At 45.9% G+C, this 16,819-nt stretch overlaps 1 protein-coding gene across 18 annotated transcripts in view; it reads right to left on the bottom strand.

Moving 5' to 3' along the window:
- PARD3 (par-3 family cell polarity regulator) overlaps window positions 1–16,819 on the bottom strand; it is a 637,508-nt gene that overhangs the window by 529,608 nt on the left and 91,081 nt on the right. The window lies entirely within an intron of this gene.

The following is a 16,819-nucleotide window of genomic DNA, read 5'->3' as shown; positions in this document are numbered from 1 at the left end:
GTAACCCCTACAAACAGGTCTAAATATACGGACACAGAAGAACGTTAAGACCACAAGTGAACAAAGCAAGCTCAGAACAGCATGTGTGCTTGAGTCTATTTCTGTAAAGACGAAGTTACATACACGTGTACGTGTGCATACAGCAATGTCTCCAAAGATGCACACCAAAATTTGCAACGTTTATCCCTGGGGGTGGGACTGGGGGAGAAGGAAGAAAAAAGACTTCATTTTAAGTGTTACACACTTCTACCTGGGGTGTGTGTGCACGTTCATGCATGTGCACACACATATATACACACACGTACATATACACACCATGTAACAAAATCAAGCTCTAAAGTTATGTGAAAAGAGAACATAGTTGTTCTTAAACTTCTATAATCATTCTCTTGTGTACTTAAATGAAAATATACTAAACTATACCTTTTGCCGTTAGCTACTAAATCATCCACAGCACAGAATTACTAATAAAAAGTTCAATTCAAGGTAACAACTCCAGTTTCCCAGCCTAACCAGTGATGTTTGGTACAGTTTTTTCTTAAAGGAAAGTCTGGGATGGAGGAGGCACAAGATTAATGAGAGTTAAAGTACAGATTCTGGATCCTACTCAGATCTACTGACTCTGACCTTCCAGGGCTGGGGTCAGGCGATCCATACCCTTGAAGTCCTCCAAGGGCATCTTTAAGAGAGCCATGACTAAGAATCACAAAAAATGGAACACATAAAAAATGCAGAATTATCAATCCCTGTCATTTCTAACCAGCACAGAAGGCAGTCCAGACCCTAATTCTCAAAGTTATTAAACATTATCATAAAAACTACTACGCCAATAACCCAGAGTTCCTCTGTACCCTCATCTGTCTAGATTTCTTTAATAGATTCAGTGCTGAAATCAACTGTTCATCCAGAGCACGGAGAGTAAGCTTGTAGAAAACACGCACACTACACACACACCACACACACACCACACACCACACACACCCCACACACACCACCACACACACCACACACCACACACACCCCACACACACCACACACACCCCACACACACACCACACACACCACACACACACATCACACACCACACACACACCACACACACCCCACACACACCACACACACCACACGCACACCACACGCACACCACACACACACCACACACCACACACACCCCACACACACCCCACACACACCACACACACCACACACACACATCACACACCACACACACACCACACACACACCACCACACACCACACACACACCACGCACACCACACACACCCATCACACACCACGCACACACCACACACATCACACACCACGCACACCACACACACACATCACACACCACGCACACACCACACACACATCACACACACACCACACACACCACACACACACCACCACACCACACACACACGTCACACACACACCACACACACACACCACGCACACACCACACACATCACACACCACACACACCACACACACACCGCACACACACACACCACGCACACACCACACACACATCACACACACACCACACACACACCACACACACCACACACACACCACACACACACCACACACACATCACACACACACACCACACACACCACGCACACACCAAACACACACACATCACACACCACACACACACCACACACACCACCACACACACACATCACACACCACACACACACACCACCACACACACACATCACACACCACACACACCACACACACATCACACACCACACACACACACCACACACACCACACACACCACACACACCACACACACCACGCACACACCAAACACACACACATCACACACCACACACACACCACACACACACACACCACACACACATCACACACACCACACACACCACACACACATCACACACACACCACACACACATCACACACACACCACACACACCACGCACACACCAAACACACACACACCACACACACACCACACACACCACACACACCACACAGCACACACACACCACCACACACACACACACACACACACCACACACACACCCTTGGCATCCCCTTCACTCACTGGTCCTTACTCTGCGGAATTCCCTGGTTACAATGTCATCCAGAGAGTTCTTAAGAAACCTGCTGCTGTGAGTCCAGCCAGGCTCCAGAATTTGTCGTTTCTGGAATTGTTGAGCTGTTGAAGAGCAAAGTCCTGAAGCAAACTCTACTCCTACTCTTCTTTACCAAATGGTATTAACTCTCCAAGAGAAATGGGGAAGAATGAATAACCTGGGGGCGCATAAAGAGAAAGTCATCACCCCCAGCCACTTACCACTGATCCATCCTGCCCTCCGCTTCCCCCAAGCAAGCTGCAGGATGACCTAACCAACCTAACTATCAGCTTCCACTTCTAAAACAACTCTGTGCACACAGAAGCAGGCTGACCTCGAAAATGTAGCTTATAAAACACACTCTGAAAGCCTCTTAATCCTCTGCACTCTTTCCACATGAGATCACAACCTACTGCCTTTCTATAACACTTGGAGCTGCTCCTCTGAAATAAAGTCCCTCCTCAAGATTTCCCAGCCTCTTAAATGAAAACCTGCTACGGTCCAGCCTCTCTCCCACCACTTCCCCTCTCACAGCCCGCACTGTGCCCTGTGTAACTGCACCCCTCCTCGCATGCCCAGTGCCTGGGGACCCACCTTACCCCCCAGGCTGACCATTCCCATCCATCAAGACTCCTCAGCCATCCTCTTCTCCAAGAGCTTCTCCTGACCGGCCGGAACACCCCAAGGAAGGTTAGAGCTCTATCTCCAGCCTCACTGTTAATGTATCTAAAAACCATGAAGGTATGATGCAAACTAATATAGAGAGGATGGATAAACAATAAGGTCCAACTGTACAGCACAGGGAACCGTATTCAATGTCCTATGATAAACCGTAATTGAAAAGAATATTTTTTAAAAAGAATGTATATATGTGTGTGTGTGTGTGTGTGTGTGTGTGTGTGTGTGTGTAACTGAATCACTTTGCTGTACAGCAAAAATTAACACAACACAACTATACTTCAATAAAATTTTTTAAAAGCCGTAACAGTATGCAAAATAGTACTCAGATGTCAACTTTGAGCCTTTAAAAACTGTTAATACTGTATTTTTCCAAATGCTAAAATAATAGTACAAAATCTTCTGTTGACCATACTTTGCCCTCGAGCTACCACACCTCGACCCTCTTGACAGCAAAATTTTTTAAAGATCTGTCGTCTCAGATTCTTCTCCCATAACCCTGTTCCAATCAGGCTTCCTCCCCACCATGGTTCCAAAACTGTCTGTCAAGGTCACCAACAGCCTCCATGTTGCTAAAGGAGATCTCCAGACCCATCTTCCTTGGTCTATCAGCAGAATACGATGCCGCTGGTCACTCCCTCCTCCTTGAAACACTCTGCAAACCTGGCTCAGCATCCTTCAACGATCTGATCAAGTCTAATTCTGAGATTCAGTTGTTGACTTCCGCCTCCAGAGGGGTCCTAATTCGACGGTCAGCTATGCCAAGTAGCCCTGACAACACCATATCAAGGCACTCATCAGGCCGGTGCTTATTAAACGTCACTCCATACCATGTGCTGAATGGAAAGGACCATTTGGAGGGAAGGCGCCAAGAGGGAATCATCAGTCATCTCGAGATGACTAAAAACTCAGATTTGAGCAGTGCACGTGAAAAAGACCTCCTCCCACAAGAGTACGAACACCAGGAGGGAGGCTTTTTGCCACTGAGAAATACAACTCTTTGGAAGAGTAGTCTCTCAGGAGATTTTAACTGACAGCCTTCATGCACACGATTCTCTCTCGATACCCAGAGCACTCGCTGTGTTTTCAAGGAACAGTCAAGTACCCGCGAGGGAAAACTTTTCTGAAAAATTTAGGCCATATTCGTTGATTCCACTTTGTGTCCGTCTACACTAAGTTTGAAGTAATAACGGAAATCATTGCTGTCCTGGCTGTAGAAACTTAGAAATGTACCTGAACAGAAAGCTGTGATAAGCCACTTTTAAAAATACCAAAAACATTGATTCTACAATCTGTAGACCTGTCATTGGGTTAAAAAACAAACACGACACAACACTCGATTTTTTTTAAAAAAGTTTCACTTATGGTATGTACACATAAAATAACCAAAGATTTAAACACTAATAATAAGTTTACAGTATGATGAATAAAAATCCATCACACATGAGCAAGAAATAAGAGACAAGGTTCATCCAACAAGTGGCTGGAGAGAGGGCTACCAAGAAGCAAAGGTCCCCTCCAGACGAGGCTCCCCAGGACGGATCCAAGCCCAGAGAAGGACTTGGGAGGCAAAACCACACACACAATCACTGCTTCTCCCCCAAGATGACTGGGAAAAAAGATGCAGGCAACATTTCTATGACCAGCTAGAATGAAAGCACAGAGATATGATAAGATCCAAGTTGCAAAGAATGCTGATACCCACCCTATCCCAGGACACAGGAAGAGAATACAGTGCAGGAAAAGTCCTAATGGAAGACTGACTCCTAGCCAAATTTCAAGAAATCTCTCACACTCCATAAAGAGCATTGTCACACTGTACAACAAGATACTGAACTTTTGCGAGTGATGACCTGGGTAACAGACAAGCACTGCATATTTTATGCCTGTGCAAGTTTCAAGAAAAGCATCTACAAATAGAAACAGTACCCTACTCTTGCATTAACCATGGCGTACAGCAATGGTCTATATCCTGTCAAATCTTCAAGTGAGAATATACTTGTAAACGTTAAGACTAGAAACTTCATGTTGATCCAAAAGACTTGAGTATTTACTATGTGGGAAGCACTGACAATCATTACCTACTGTGAGAAATTAAAATTTATCAGATAAAACAAAGAGTTAAAAAGAGACAGACCATGAGTCATAAGAAAACTAAACATAAAAATGCTTTGTGAGTTCAGAAGAGGAAAAGATTACGTTCACTGAAAAGATGTGGGAAAGGTTTGTGGTGAGGTTTTAGCAGAATCAGATGCCAGAAGAGGGAGGGTGGGAAGGAGGGAGGGAGGAAGGAAGGAAGGAAGGAAGGAAGGAAGGAAGGAAGGAAGGAAGGAACTTCCAAAAAGTAAAATACAAGTCACCACAACAAAGGGAAAAGGAATCAGAAATCAGAATGGGTTGGACCTTCTCAAGAGCAACACCAAAATCTAGATGATAATAGAATACTGACTGCAAAATTCCTAAGAGAAATGGTCTACAACATAGAATTCTAGACTTGAGCCAACAACTACCAGAGAAGTGTGAGTGAAGGTAGAAAAGGACATGTTTAGAAATGCGGTGTCTCTAAAAAATTACCCTCTCTGTACCTTTCTCAAGTGAACACTAGAGGATGAGCACCAACAAAACCCAAGACATAACCGTGAGTGAGGAAGGCATGGCAGGTGAAGCAGGGGGCAGACACAGGAAAGAACTGCCAGGGGGCGGTCCAGCCAGGGGCCATCCCCAAGACCAGGCCGGGAAAGGACCCGACGCAACTCAACACACCCAGATGCTACTTAACAGCTGGCAGAGCTGGGATGGAATTAGCTGCAAATTCATAGAAGACCAACCAAATGGAAAAAAAAAAAAGTTGTTCATTTCAGGGAAAACACAAAACTTGTGAAGGAAAGAAAGAGTAATCGAGGTATCTTTCATACATGGTTCAGCTATGAGAAGCTTTTAATACGGAAAATAGTGTGAACGCCAAGTATTTAATCAAAATTGTAACTACTTTGGGGGGAAAGAGGTCTAAAAAGTGTGTGTGTGTGTGTGTGTGTGTGTGTGTGTGTGTGTGTGTGTGTGTGAGGGAGAGAGAGAGAGAGAGAGAGAGAGAGGGAGAGAGAGAGAGAGAGAGTCAAAGCACGCCTGGGGCAGTGAAACAGGGTTAAATCTTCCACATTGAGTCAAAAGACAGATGACATCCCCACCCCCGGCCCTGCAAAAAAAAGAACCGACGTAAGCACTCACACAGAAATATGGAGGAGAACATGGAAAGGATCAGGTACAAGAGCTGGAAACGGCAACATATGTAGGAGGTACTGCTCTTTTTCATGAGAATCCTGGTAGAACTATCTCACTCTGCACATCTATAATGTTCAGAAGCAAAAAGACGAGGAACCGTTTGAAAAATGCCTTAAAATAACGTGCGGGGCACACGGCTTCAAGGTTAGCAACCGTCCATCCCATGAGCCCAGGATAACTGTGTCTGGGGACAAATGAAGTCATTGGTAATGACATCACACTTATTGACAGAAAGCACTTCCTCGTTCAAGTCACTAGAAGAGCACAATCGAGGATTGATGCCTCATGCTAGATACTCTTGGTTAAGTATCTCTCCAATCTACTTAAACCAAACACAAGACATTTAAAATATGTTCCAAAGTTCTTTTTTTTCTTTTTAATGAATCATTGGTATTTCAAGACAGACGTGGTAGAGTCCTCCCGCAGTATCTGTAGGGGGGTTGGTTCCAGGACACCAAAATCCACAGGCGCTCAAGTCCCTTGTACAAAATGGTGCAGTGTTTGCATATAACCTACCACATCCCCCTGCCTACATCATCTCTAGATGATTTATAACACTGAATACAATGTGAGTGCTATGTAAATAGCTGCCCGTGCAAGTGGTAAATTCAAGTTTTGCTTTAGGAACTTTCTGGGATTTTTTAAAATATTTTCAATTGAAATCTGTAGATAAGATTGAATCTGAGACGCAGAACCCACATATAACGGATACGGAGGGCCGACTATACGTGCGGTTTTGACCTTAGCTACTTTAATCATTTCCACTTCCAAAATGCCTATCAAGTATAAATTCAAACCACAGGACCCATTTCCAATTTTGCTGCAGTAACATGACACAGATTTTTTGCTGCCTTCTCAATAAAGGCAGAAAACATAGCTGCTGTTCAACACAGATCACCATTAAATACCAGCCAGTGCCTCGTGGTAAGTGCACTCCGCTGCCCCCCACTTTTCTACCCCAAACCACACCCAACACCCATGCCACCACCTCATCACCACAACACAACAGAGCAAACCACAAACCTGCTGCCTCCCTTGAAGAGTGGATGGCTTCATTTAATATGTCAATCAAAAACGAAAAAGGCAGCCTGAAACCAAAGGTGAATTCCAACTTCAAGGAAATAACATTCTGGCATTTTGCTTTATTAGAACCAGCACATAATCTCTCATAGGGTCGCATATTAGCCCAGTAATGGGGGAAAGCAGCCCATTCTTGACCTCTCTACCTGTGACATCACTTTCAGAACAACGTAGAGATCGCTTGAGCCATGGATGCTCCCCGATTCCGGCCCCACTCCACAGAAATCATGTACAAGAGATCACAGAGCTGGCTCTGAACGGAGTCAAGGCAAGAAGGAGAATGCAGTAACCACCAGTTACATTTGCATCGCATTCATGTGCATTATCTAATGTGATGGGAGGGTTTATAATCCCTATTTTCAAATGAAAAAACTGAGACTCAGAGCGTGTAAGTTGCTGACAGGAAGTCACAACTAATAAACTGCTGTCAGCCGGGACTCGGCTCTACGTCTGCCGACTCATTCCCAGCACTTTCTCAGACCCACACGGATGGTTTCCAACGACAGCATCACAGGCGCTCGTCTTCCTACAGCCCTTCCTCCCAATCTCTTCCCAACAGCACCATTTTTTAAATATTTTGCATAATGGGGAGGTCCATGAAATATTTATTTTAATAAAAAAGTTTTGCCTGTTTAAAAAATCAAGTCTGAAAAACCACTCACCTAAGTATTACACTACAGTTCTAATCTCATCCATGATTTGAAGCAGTAGCTCTCTAAGTGGGATTCCATCCCAGATCAGCATCACCTGAAAACTAATCAGAAGTTCCAAATCTCAGGCTCTATCCTGGTCCGACTGAATCGACATTTCTCAAGGCTGAAACGCTTTGTGTTTCTTCTATGTATCGTTATGTATTATGTTTTAGCTCATAAATACATGGGTTAACGCTTATCATGAACACTTTTTTTTTTTTTGGCCGCTCCGCGCATCATGCGGGATCTTAGTTCCCCGACCAGGGATCGAACCTGTGCACCCTGCAATGGAAGCACAATGGAAGCACAGGTCCTGCACTGGACCGCCAGGGAAGTCTCATGAACACTTCTTAAATCAAACTGTTTGTTACTACATCTTAAAAACCGTCACCATGAATACATACACATATGTTTGACATTCCTGGGATGACCATATAGGTGGTTATACATATATTCGCAGTGTCAGATACAAATTCCGCAGTCAGTATGGGATACAAATTCTTTCTCCGAGTTGTTTCCCCTCTAAGCTCTTTGCAGAGAATTGCAAAATCCATATCTCTAGACCAGAGCCCTCCAGGCACACCAGCCTCAGACATCGACCTCTCTCACTGCATGCGACTTTGGGAGCTGTCTGAATTCCCCGGGGAGCTTGTTTGATTGCTTGCCAGGAAATTTTAATATCATGAATAAAAGCACGTCTGTTTGGGAACAACTAATAACTGAACAACATTTTTATCAAGTCCCATTTTGATTCTAATTTATGAAGCTTATATTCCTTATCTTCCCCCTAAAAGCAACTTATTATCTTCATTTCTACTGGCAGCAACATCCTCCTCGGACTTAATCTAATCAAGCCGTAAACCTAGCCTCTCTACAGGAAATACAGGGGATAGAGAATCAAGTCAAATGACACCACAAGGAAACAACTAGACAAGTCCAGAATATGAGACCTTTAATAACACAACTACACTGATTTCTTTTAAAAAAAAATCCACGTTGCCTAATATCTGGATGCAATATATGATCCTAGAATGGATCCTGCATCTGGAGAGAAAATTTAATTAAAAAAAACAAAACAAAACAAAACAGTGCTGGGACAATTGAAGAATCTGTCATATCATGTGACAGAATTGACAATTGGAAAATTTCCTGGATGTGAGCAGTAAAGAGTAATTATATAAAGGAATATTCTTGTTTTTAGGGGATATGTGAGGTAGTTAGGGGTGAGTTGCAGGGAGGGAGAATTTGGTACTATGCATCAATACGCTTAAAATTGAACATACCCATTAACCCAGGAATTGAAAATGTCTGTCTACATGGTCAAGATGTATATATGAAATCAGATGTTTTAAGAAACAGTAATACAGAATAGGAAACCAGCCACATAACCAACAATTAGAAATTGGCTGAGCACATCCTATCAATGAAACACTAAACAGCAATGTGAATACTGTGCACAGAATATCATGGAAGGTATCATCTCATCTTTAGTCTGAAGACAGTGCAACCTGCAGACACGGACAAAAGGTACCAACGGCTACACACAGTTGGCAGCCCTTGTCTGTACCTTCTGGTTTTCCATAGCAAACATATATGTGCAATCTTATAACTGTATCACCTTAAATAACGAGTGAACACATCCCTTCCTTTCCCCTTCCTTCTCCTCCTGTTCTCAATAATGGAATCACCTGCTAACTCATTTCACTGGTTCCAGACCGCTCCCTTCCCAATCCTGTCCACATTCTGCAACCACCTCCATCTTCACAGAACACCTGTTTCATCATGTCCCTGCCCCGTGATGAGTCACTTCCAGTGACTCACTACATCCTAAACGTTAAGACCTAACGTCCTTGGCCAAGCACTCGATGGTCTCTCCAGGCCCGCTTTTCCGGGCTCTCCATGGATCCCACCCCCAGCACTCGGAGCAGCGCCTGAGACAGCTGGTGCTCAGTAAACGCTAGTTCCTCCCACTCCACACATCTGCACGCTTTCACACCCACAGCTCCAACGGCCCAGGCTGTCTGTGCCTCTCCTGATGGAGAACACAAGCACCTCCTGTGTGAAATGTGCTCCAACCCCGAGGTGTTCATCTAGACCACAAATTTGTCACTTCATAGCCTACCTCCTTGTACACGAGTGGTGTTTTGTTATCTCTAGATAAGTTCCCGAAAGGCAGGGAGCATCTTCTGCTCTTTTTAGCACAGAACAATGAACAAAACACCATATTGTTGTATAAATAAAGTGTAAAATATATATGAATAAAGTAATAACCCTATTGGGCAAAGAAAAAAATTTCAACAAGGCTTTCTCAGAGACTGTAATCAACAAACGCAGGCTTGTGCTCCCCTAACTGCCAAGAGAAACCCCGTGGACACGGCTGCCTTGTCATGATCACACCCCCTTCACCCTGTATCCTCAGACCCCAGAGCTCACTCAAGAACCGCAATGTGACTATCCCGGCTGACATTCCTGACGACGTGAGCTATGGGGAAAGAAACCTTCCAGATACTCTACCCTTCCAATGTAAAGGAACCCAATCTCCAGCAGAAACACCTTCATGCTCACCCACAGAGCTGCATGCCGAGCACCACCGCAGGTCTGGAAGACCAGGAAAAAGTGAGTTTACGCCTGGATAAACCTACCTACGACCCATGAAAGGGTGGGCCAGACAACAGCTCACCTGCACCAGCCAAGTTCTTCCTGCTCATGTCCCGGTGAGTGTCGGGATGCCCAAAGCAGGGTGTGGGCAGTACTGTCACCTGATGGGCCAGAGACACCGGAGAAGGGGTGTGAGGTAGCATATGAACCCGAGTCCCTAAAAACAATGTAGATCTACAGGATTCTGCGCCCAGACTCCAAGCCTCTCCTTCCAGGCATGGTGACCACCAGAGCTCTGAAGGTAGGTGCCTGCTCTGGGCCTCCCCTGGACCTCCCCATCCCTGCCCTGACTCCACAAAGGGCCAGCGGTGGGGCCACTCATGCACAGTGACTGTTTTCACGACACTCATTCGTGGGAAATGCTTTCAGCTCTGTGTGCAGATGTGAGGACAGGGGAGCAGGAAACCTAACCTGAGATCGTCACACATGTAATTACAGATGAAGAGGAAAGGGAGTTTCAGCTCATGACGCCGACTTCTAAATTCCTGCTATGCTCTTTCTGACACACTGCCTCTTGCACGAGGATCAAACAGATTCGTCAAGGGGACAAATGTGGAAGGGAAAATTTGATCAAGATAGAGTCCTTTCTTCTTCTTCTTTTTTTTTTTTTTTTTTTTGCTTAAAAAAAGGGCTTCCCTGGTGGTGCAGTGGTTAAGAATCCATCTGCAAATGCAGGGGACACGGGTTTGAGCCCTGGTCCGGGAAGTTCCCACATGCCGCGGAGCAACTAAGCCCACGAGCCACAACTACTGAGCCCGTGAGCCACAACTACTGAGCCCATGTGCCACAACTACTGAAGCACGCATGCTCTAGGGCCTATGCTCTGCAATAAGAGAAGCCACCGCAATGAGAAGCCCGCACACCGCAACAAAGAGTAGCCCCCGCTCACCACAATTAGGGAAAGCCGGCGCGCAGCAACGAAGACCGAACGCAGCCAAAAATAAATAAATTTAAATAAATAATTTTTTTTTAAAGAATGGAAAAAAAAATGAAAAATATATCACCCACCAATTAACAGACTTGACTAACTTCAGTATGAGGAAGTAGTGCTTTACCCCATGCTACCTATAAAGACACACTGATTAAGAAGCGTTTCATTCCAGCCATGCACATGGCAGTGCTGGATTCCAAGCGGCAGAAAAATACAACCCATAACCATTAAAACCAGGCCTCGGTCCCCTCAGGGCAGGGAGCCACCCTTCAGCCTCAGCGGCCCACGGCACCTGTGCAGTTCAGGCAATATCTGAGATCTTTTAAAGCGAACTAAAATGCTGAATGTTTTTCTAGTGTTTATAAAGAAATAACCAACCAAAAAAAAAAAAAAAAAAAAAAGAAATAACCAACCTAAGAGATTCTTAGGGCTTTCACCCAGCCTAACAGAAGAAAAATCTTCCCTCTCCTATTTACTCTCCAACCAGCCAACAAGAGAGGCTGACTCAAACCAACAGGAATTTCTCTGACCTGGAAAGAAAGCCTCCCTGAAACATGAGAAACTCTAAATAGCTCAGAATTCTAAAACGAACCAACCATATCTGACCCCAAAGCAGCTCTCCACTGCCCCCTCATATTACTTAATCCAAAAACCGCCTCCCAGTTTTTCTTTAAAGAAGTTATCTCAAATTGCTTAAAAATCCACAATTAATTCCTTACACCTGGCAGTACCCGACCAGGCTGAATCAGAATAAATACTCCTGAACTAACAGAGGAGATGGTGAGGAAACGGTGGGTTTTGATGGAGAACTTGCACCTACCTGGGGTCTCCTCGTTGGAAGCCTGGGCACCCAGCCGTCCAGCCGCACTCTGTGGCCCCTACACCTAAATCCAGCGCAGTCCCCCGCCGCGAGGGGTCCGGGGCGGGGAGGGCCGCAGCACCGGCACCTCGCACGCCTGGCCCCGAGGCGGGACGGGCGGTGCTCAGAGCGCGGCTCAGACCGCCGGCCCTCGGGAGGGAAGGAGGAGGGGCCTGACCCAGTGTCTGCGGCGACCGCCGAGGCCGGAGGTGGGCGTCCTCCTCCCGCCAGGCCGCGGCCACCATGGATCCAGGGAGGGAGCAGTGATGGTGTCGTCGACAGATGGGCCAGAGCCGGGGAGTCCTCCCGAGTCTTATGACCACGGACATCTCTGCAGGCGAGGAACACGCGCCAGCTTTCGGGATGATTTTCAGGAGGGAGACGAGCGACAGACAAAGGGCACACAGGCCCCGCATACACCCAGATCCAGGCCGGTGGGTCCGCGGGATCTCCTTGCCGCTCAGCTTGCTGCGACTCGTTTGGACCCTCCTGGAAAGCCAGCCCCACCTCTTCCCCTGTGGAAAGCTTTACCCAAATGCCACTTGCCGCTAACCTCTACCTCTCCCCAGCGTCGGCCTTCCATCCCGCTTCACGCTTTGTCCTGTCTCTGCACAGCACGCACACCCACGTCTCGAAGGCGTGCACGCTTTACAGTTATCCCCGCTAAGGAGCCCGCGGACCTGATTCACGCCCTCGCACACCTGCGGAGCATCCGCGCTACGGCAGGCCCTGGACAGACGCAGGGTTTATGGCAGCAAACGGTCCCTGCCCCCTGGAGTCGCTAGCGGACGAAACAACAGGGACTCTCGCTTCAACACGGCCACAAAGCCCAAAACTCATCGACACGCTACTGGTGATCTCAAACCAAAGATCAGTTTGTACTCCTTTACAAACTCATTTGTTTCAAAATGCGTTGGCGCTTAGATTTTTCCTGAAAATCCCTAGTGCGACTCATAAAGTCATCTGGGTTTATCTGGTCAATTTCAAGTACATTTGAAATGGGGCAATTTTAAAGGAAGGGCTCCAAGACACTTTATGAAATAACATAAAGGAGATGATGCAGGTTAATACCGTATAATTTCTTAATCCCTTAGATACATGCTTAGTTCGCTGTCCTTGTAAAATTTTCCCATATGAGGTATTTGAAATTTAGGTTAACGGTGCCTTCAATTTATTGCTTCTGAGAAATTATGGTGCACAGTATCTCAGAAACAAACAAACAAACGAACCAAAACACACTGAGCGGCACAGTCGAAGCACTGAAACAGAAAACATAGCCAGCCCAAACCCAACCAGCCTGTACTAACCCTGTTCTGCCGCATTACTTTAAAGTTTCCGATAAAAAACATGCATGGAAGCAGAGAAGCAAATTAGCTGTATGGGAACTCAGGGAAAACCTAACTACACAACTAGTGATTCAAGGGTGAAACGGACTAACCTCAAATAACAATAGAACTTGTATAGAACTTGTATAGAACTATAAACTTATCAGACAGGGTGGGGGACAGCAAAACAGAAGTAAAGCTGGTCTGTGAAGCTTTGAACATGCACACATAGAGTGGGTGGGGCAAGGAAGCCTGGCTTTAACGACAGGGGCTCCAGTGGGCGCATAGCCCGTTCATCAGTCAGTAGCCACGAAAAAGGGCAGCGAAAGGACCCACGGGCCGATGCGGCACAATCATTTCCTCCTTGCAAACACCCGAGGCCGTGTGTGTCTCTCAGTGAAGGGGGTGGGCTACCTCTGAGGTTCGTTCACACATTGCTCGAGCAGTCACAAAAATTCAACACACTCCAGGCCGCTCTCCTTCTCAAAGTGGAAGGAAGATAAGCATTTCCACGACCACCATAATGCAATCCTGAAAGCAACTTGTGATGCAAAATTAAAACTACGTAACCTCCCCTACAACATTCTCTGTTGACACACGTTTACAAACATGTGTCTTTGCAGCAGCAGCGTTCTGAGCTCTGTTGATCCCATCCACCTTTCCAAACCCAGGGAGAGCAGGAAGCAAGGCCACAGGCCCGTCCAGATTACTGGAAGATTCCTGCCAGCAGGAACAGTCGAGGATATGGAAGAACATCCATCCACGTGGAGGCTCCCAATGACTGAAAACACTGTACACTTACTACCCAGTTTAACAGCTGCAGATAACAGGGTGGCACGTTACACACCACCAGATGATGAAGATCTTAACGCTCGGTCTGAAAGTAGTACTGTGTTTTAGGACAAAGCGCGTACTGCCAGGTCTATGTAAGGCCCCTGTTCTCCAAGACTTTCAAATCAACTTTGGGAGGCAAGCCATAGGTATGTGGAAAGTTCACTAACAATATCCAGTTATCAAAATTAAATACCAACCAAGTGGTACAGGAATTACAAAAACTCAGAAAAGACAAAGAACACTTCATGAAGGAATTATGTGTCACCTCAAATGGGAGACATCTCTTAGGACAAAGGTGGAAGCCAAGACATACATGGCATGTTTGAATAGCGGGGAATAAAGCCCAGACTCAACACACACTATCAGCACTTGTCTCCTACTTGACTTTTTCTCCCTCCCCAGGACCGGGCTGTGCTGAGCTGAGCTGCACACACAGGACCCCCGGGGGCCAGGCTACAGAAGAGTCTCTCTGAACTCAGAAGAGGCTCTCTAAACCCAAGTGGGAATCGCTGACACTCAAGCCCTAATCCAGATGTCATCTAGAGCTTCATGTTTGCTCTAAACAACTATTTAAACAAGCTAAGATGTCACCCACAGAAGCAGCACATGTGAACCCGCAATCTGAGATCTGACAAGCATTTCCAAAGACCCCAAATCATTTTTTTTTAATTCCAAAATTTTAAGGCTTATGGGATTATTTTGGGACTATATTCTCCCCCCACCCCCACCCCCAATCCCTCCTTCCTCTTTTTGAAGTTAAATCCTATCTAGGTGAAACTCCCATCCCTCAAATGTGTTTAACAATAACAGGTCCTTAAAACACCCCCTCCGAGCACAGCAGCAGCGCTTCCTGTTTATCAAAGGACGAAAGTAAATAGCAGGTCAACAAGACTGGACAAGGAAAACAGAAAACCCGTCTGACCTGTGCTGTGTGAGCAAGAGAAGCGGCCCCTGCACCCGTGGCATCAGGCGTGTCCAGCCCGGCCCTCTGACCTCCTCCTGCTACAAAGATACCGCCCTGCTCGCGTCACAGCAGAGCCATGAATAGCACGAAACTGACTGAATTAGTATAACACCAGCGCATCCGCATATGTGAACACTAGGGCCCATTCTTCCTGAAAATCTATGGTGTCCGAACAAGAGGCAAAGCCCATCTGGCCTTGGTGAGTGTTTGTTTTGACACAAAGCCTCTGTGTGGGCCTGTCCTACAGTCACATGACATTCCTGCAAAAACTTGTCTCTGTTCTGGATGGACCCACACACTAGGGGACTGGCACCAAAATTTCAGCTTGTGGTGCAAGGCATGTTGGGAAACAATTGCTCCCACAAGTGAATGTAAATAGAATGTAGACGACTGACACTCAATTTTTCTTTCTTTTTTTTCTTCCTTCCTTCCTTTTCTTTAAAAAAAAAACAGAAAAGCTGCCTTTGAAATGATGCCATTTTGTACCATGTCAAGACTTCTTCTCAACTCATCTAAAATAAAACCTACAGATACACAAATATATACCACTAAAGTCCTTAAAATGTGCCCAGTTATTTAAGAAGGCAAAATCCATCATAATTTAAATAAAATAATCTGCCTTTAAGGACTGTCACTCTCATTTAATGAGAAGTCACAATGTTATGAACTAAGAAGACAGAACTTTTCAGACTAATTAGAGGGCTTTTGATACAACTTTGGGCCCCATCACAGCAGAAAGGCAATGTAAGTATCTTGAGAAGGGTGATGCATTAATTCTAAATCTACACCAAATATTCAAGCCCCCTTGACAAAGCTTACACAAAGGAATACGATACGGAAGCAAACTGGACTCGGTTAAGTGTAAATCCCAAGCAAGGTCCACTCTTCACAAAGACCAGTGGCAGCCAAATAAAATCAATGCCAGAGGCGAGGAAGTTGCGTTCTAAAGATAACAGAATTCTAACCTTTAAGTTAAGTTTCTCTCTTTCTTTCCTGTATCTCCATGCTGTCTTTGAAAAGAGTCAAACAACCCCGGAAAGAATAGAGTGTAAAGTAAACCATGTGAAGAAGGAAAATGATGGGTTTTCCTTCATCATCAAATGAAGCAGCGCTTCATTTCCCAAGCACTGCAGGGACACTTGGCTAGCATCTGGACTCTGCTGGATGAGGCGGGGGGCGGGGGGCGGGGGAGGGGGGGGCGCGTGGGGGTCCCTCTCCCTGAGAGTGTCCAATGTGCACAAGGGATGGGCAAGTGACCGGGGTGCTCAACCCCCACAGCTCAAGTCACAGACGCTGCTGGACCGGCATCTCCCGGAGCCGTCAGAAGCCCCACTTTCACCCATCAGGACAAGACTGAAGAAGAAGGTGAGAGATCTAACAAGTAGGATGATTCAGTATCTGATGGAAGA

This window comes from Stenella coeruleoalba, assembly GCF_951394435.1.
Source record: "Stenella coeruleoalba genome assembly, chromosome: 2".
Taxonomy (NCBI): domain Eukaryota; kingdom Metazoa; phylum Chordata; class Mammalia; order Artiodactyla; family Delphinidae; genus Stenella; species Stenella coeruleoalba.
Note: the sequence above shows the minus strand (reverse complement) of the source record. Positions and strands in the feature narration are given on the sequence as shown.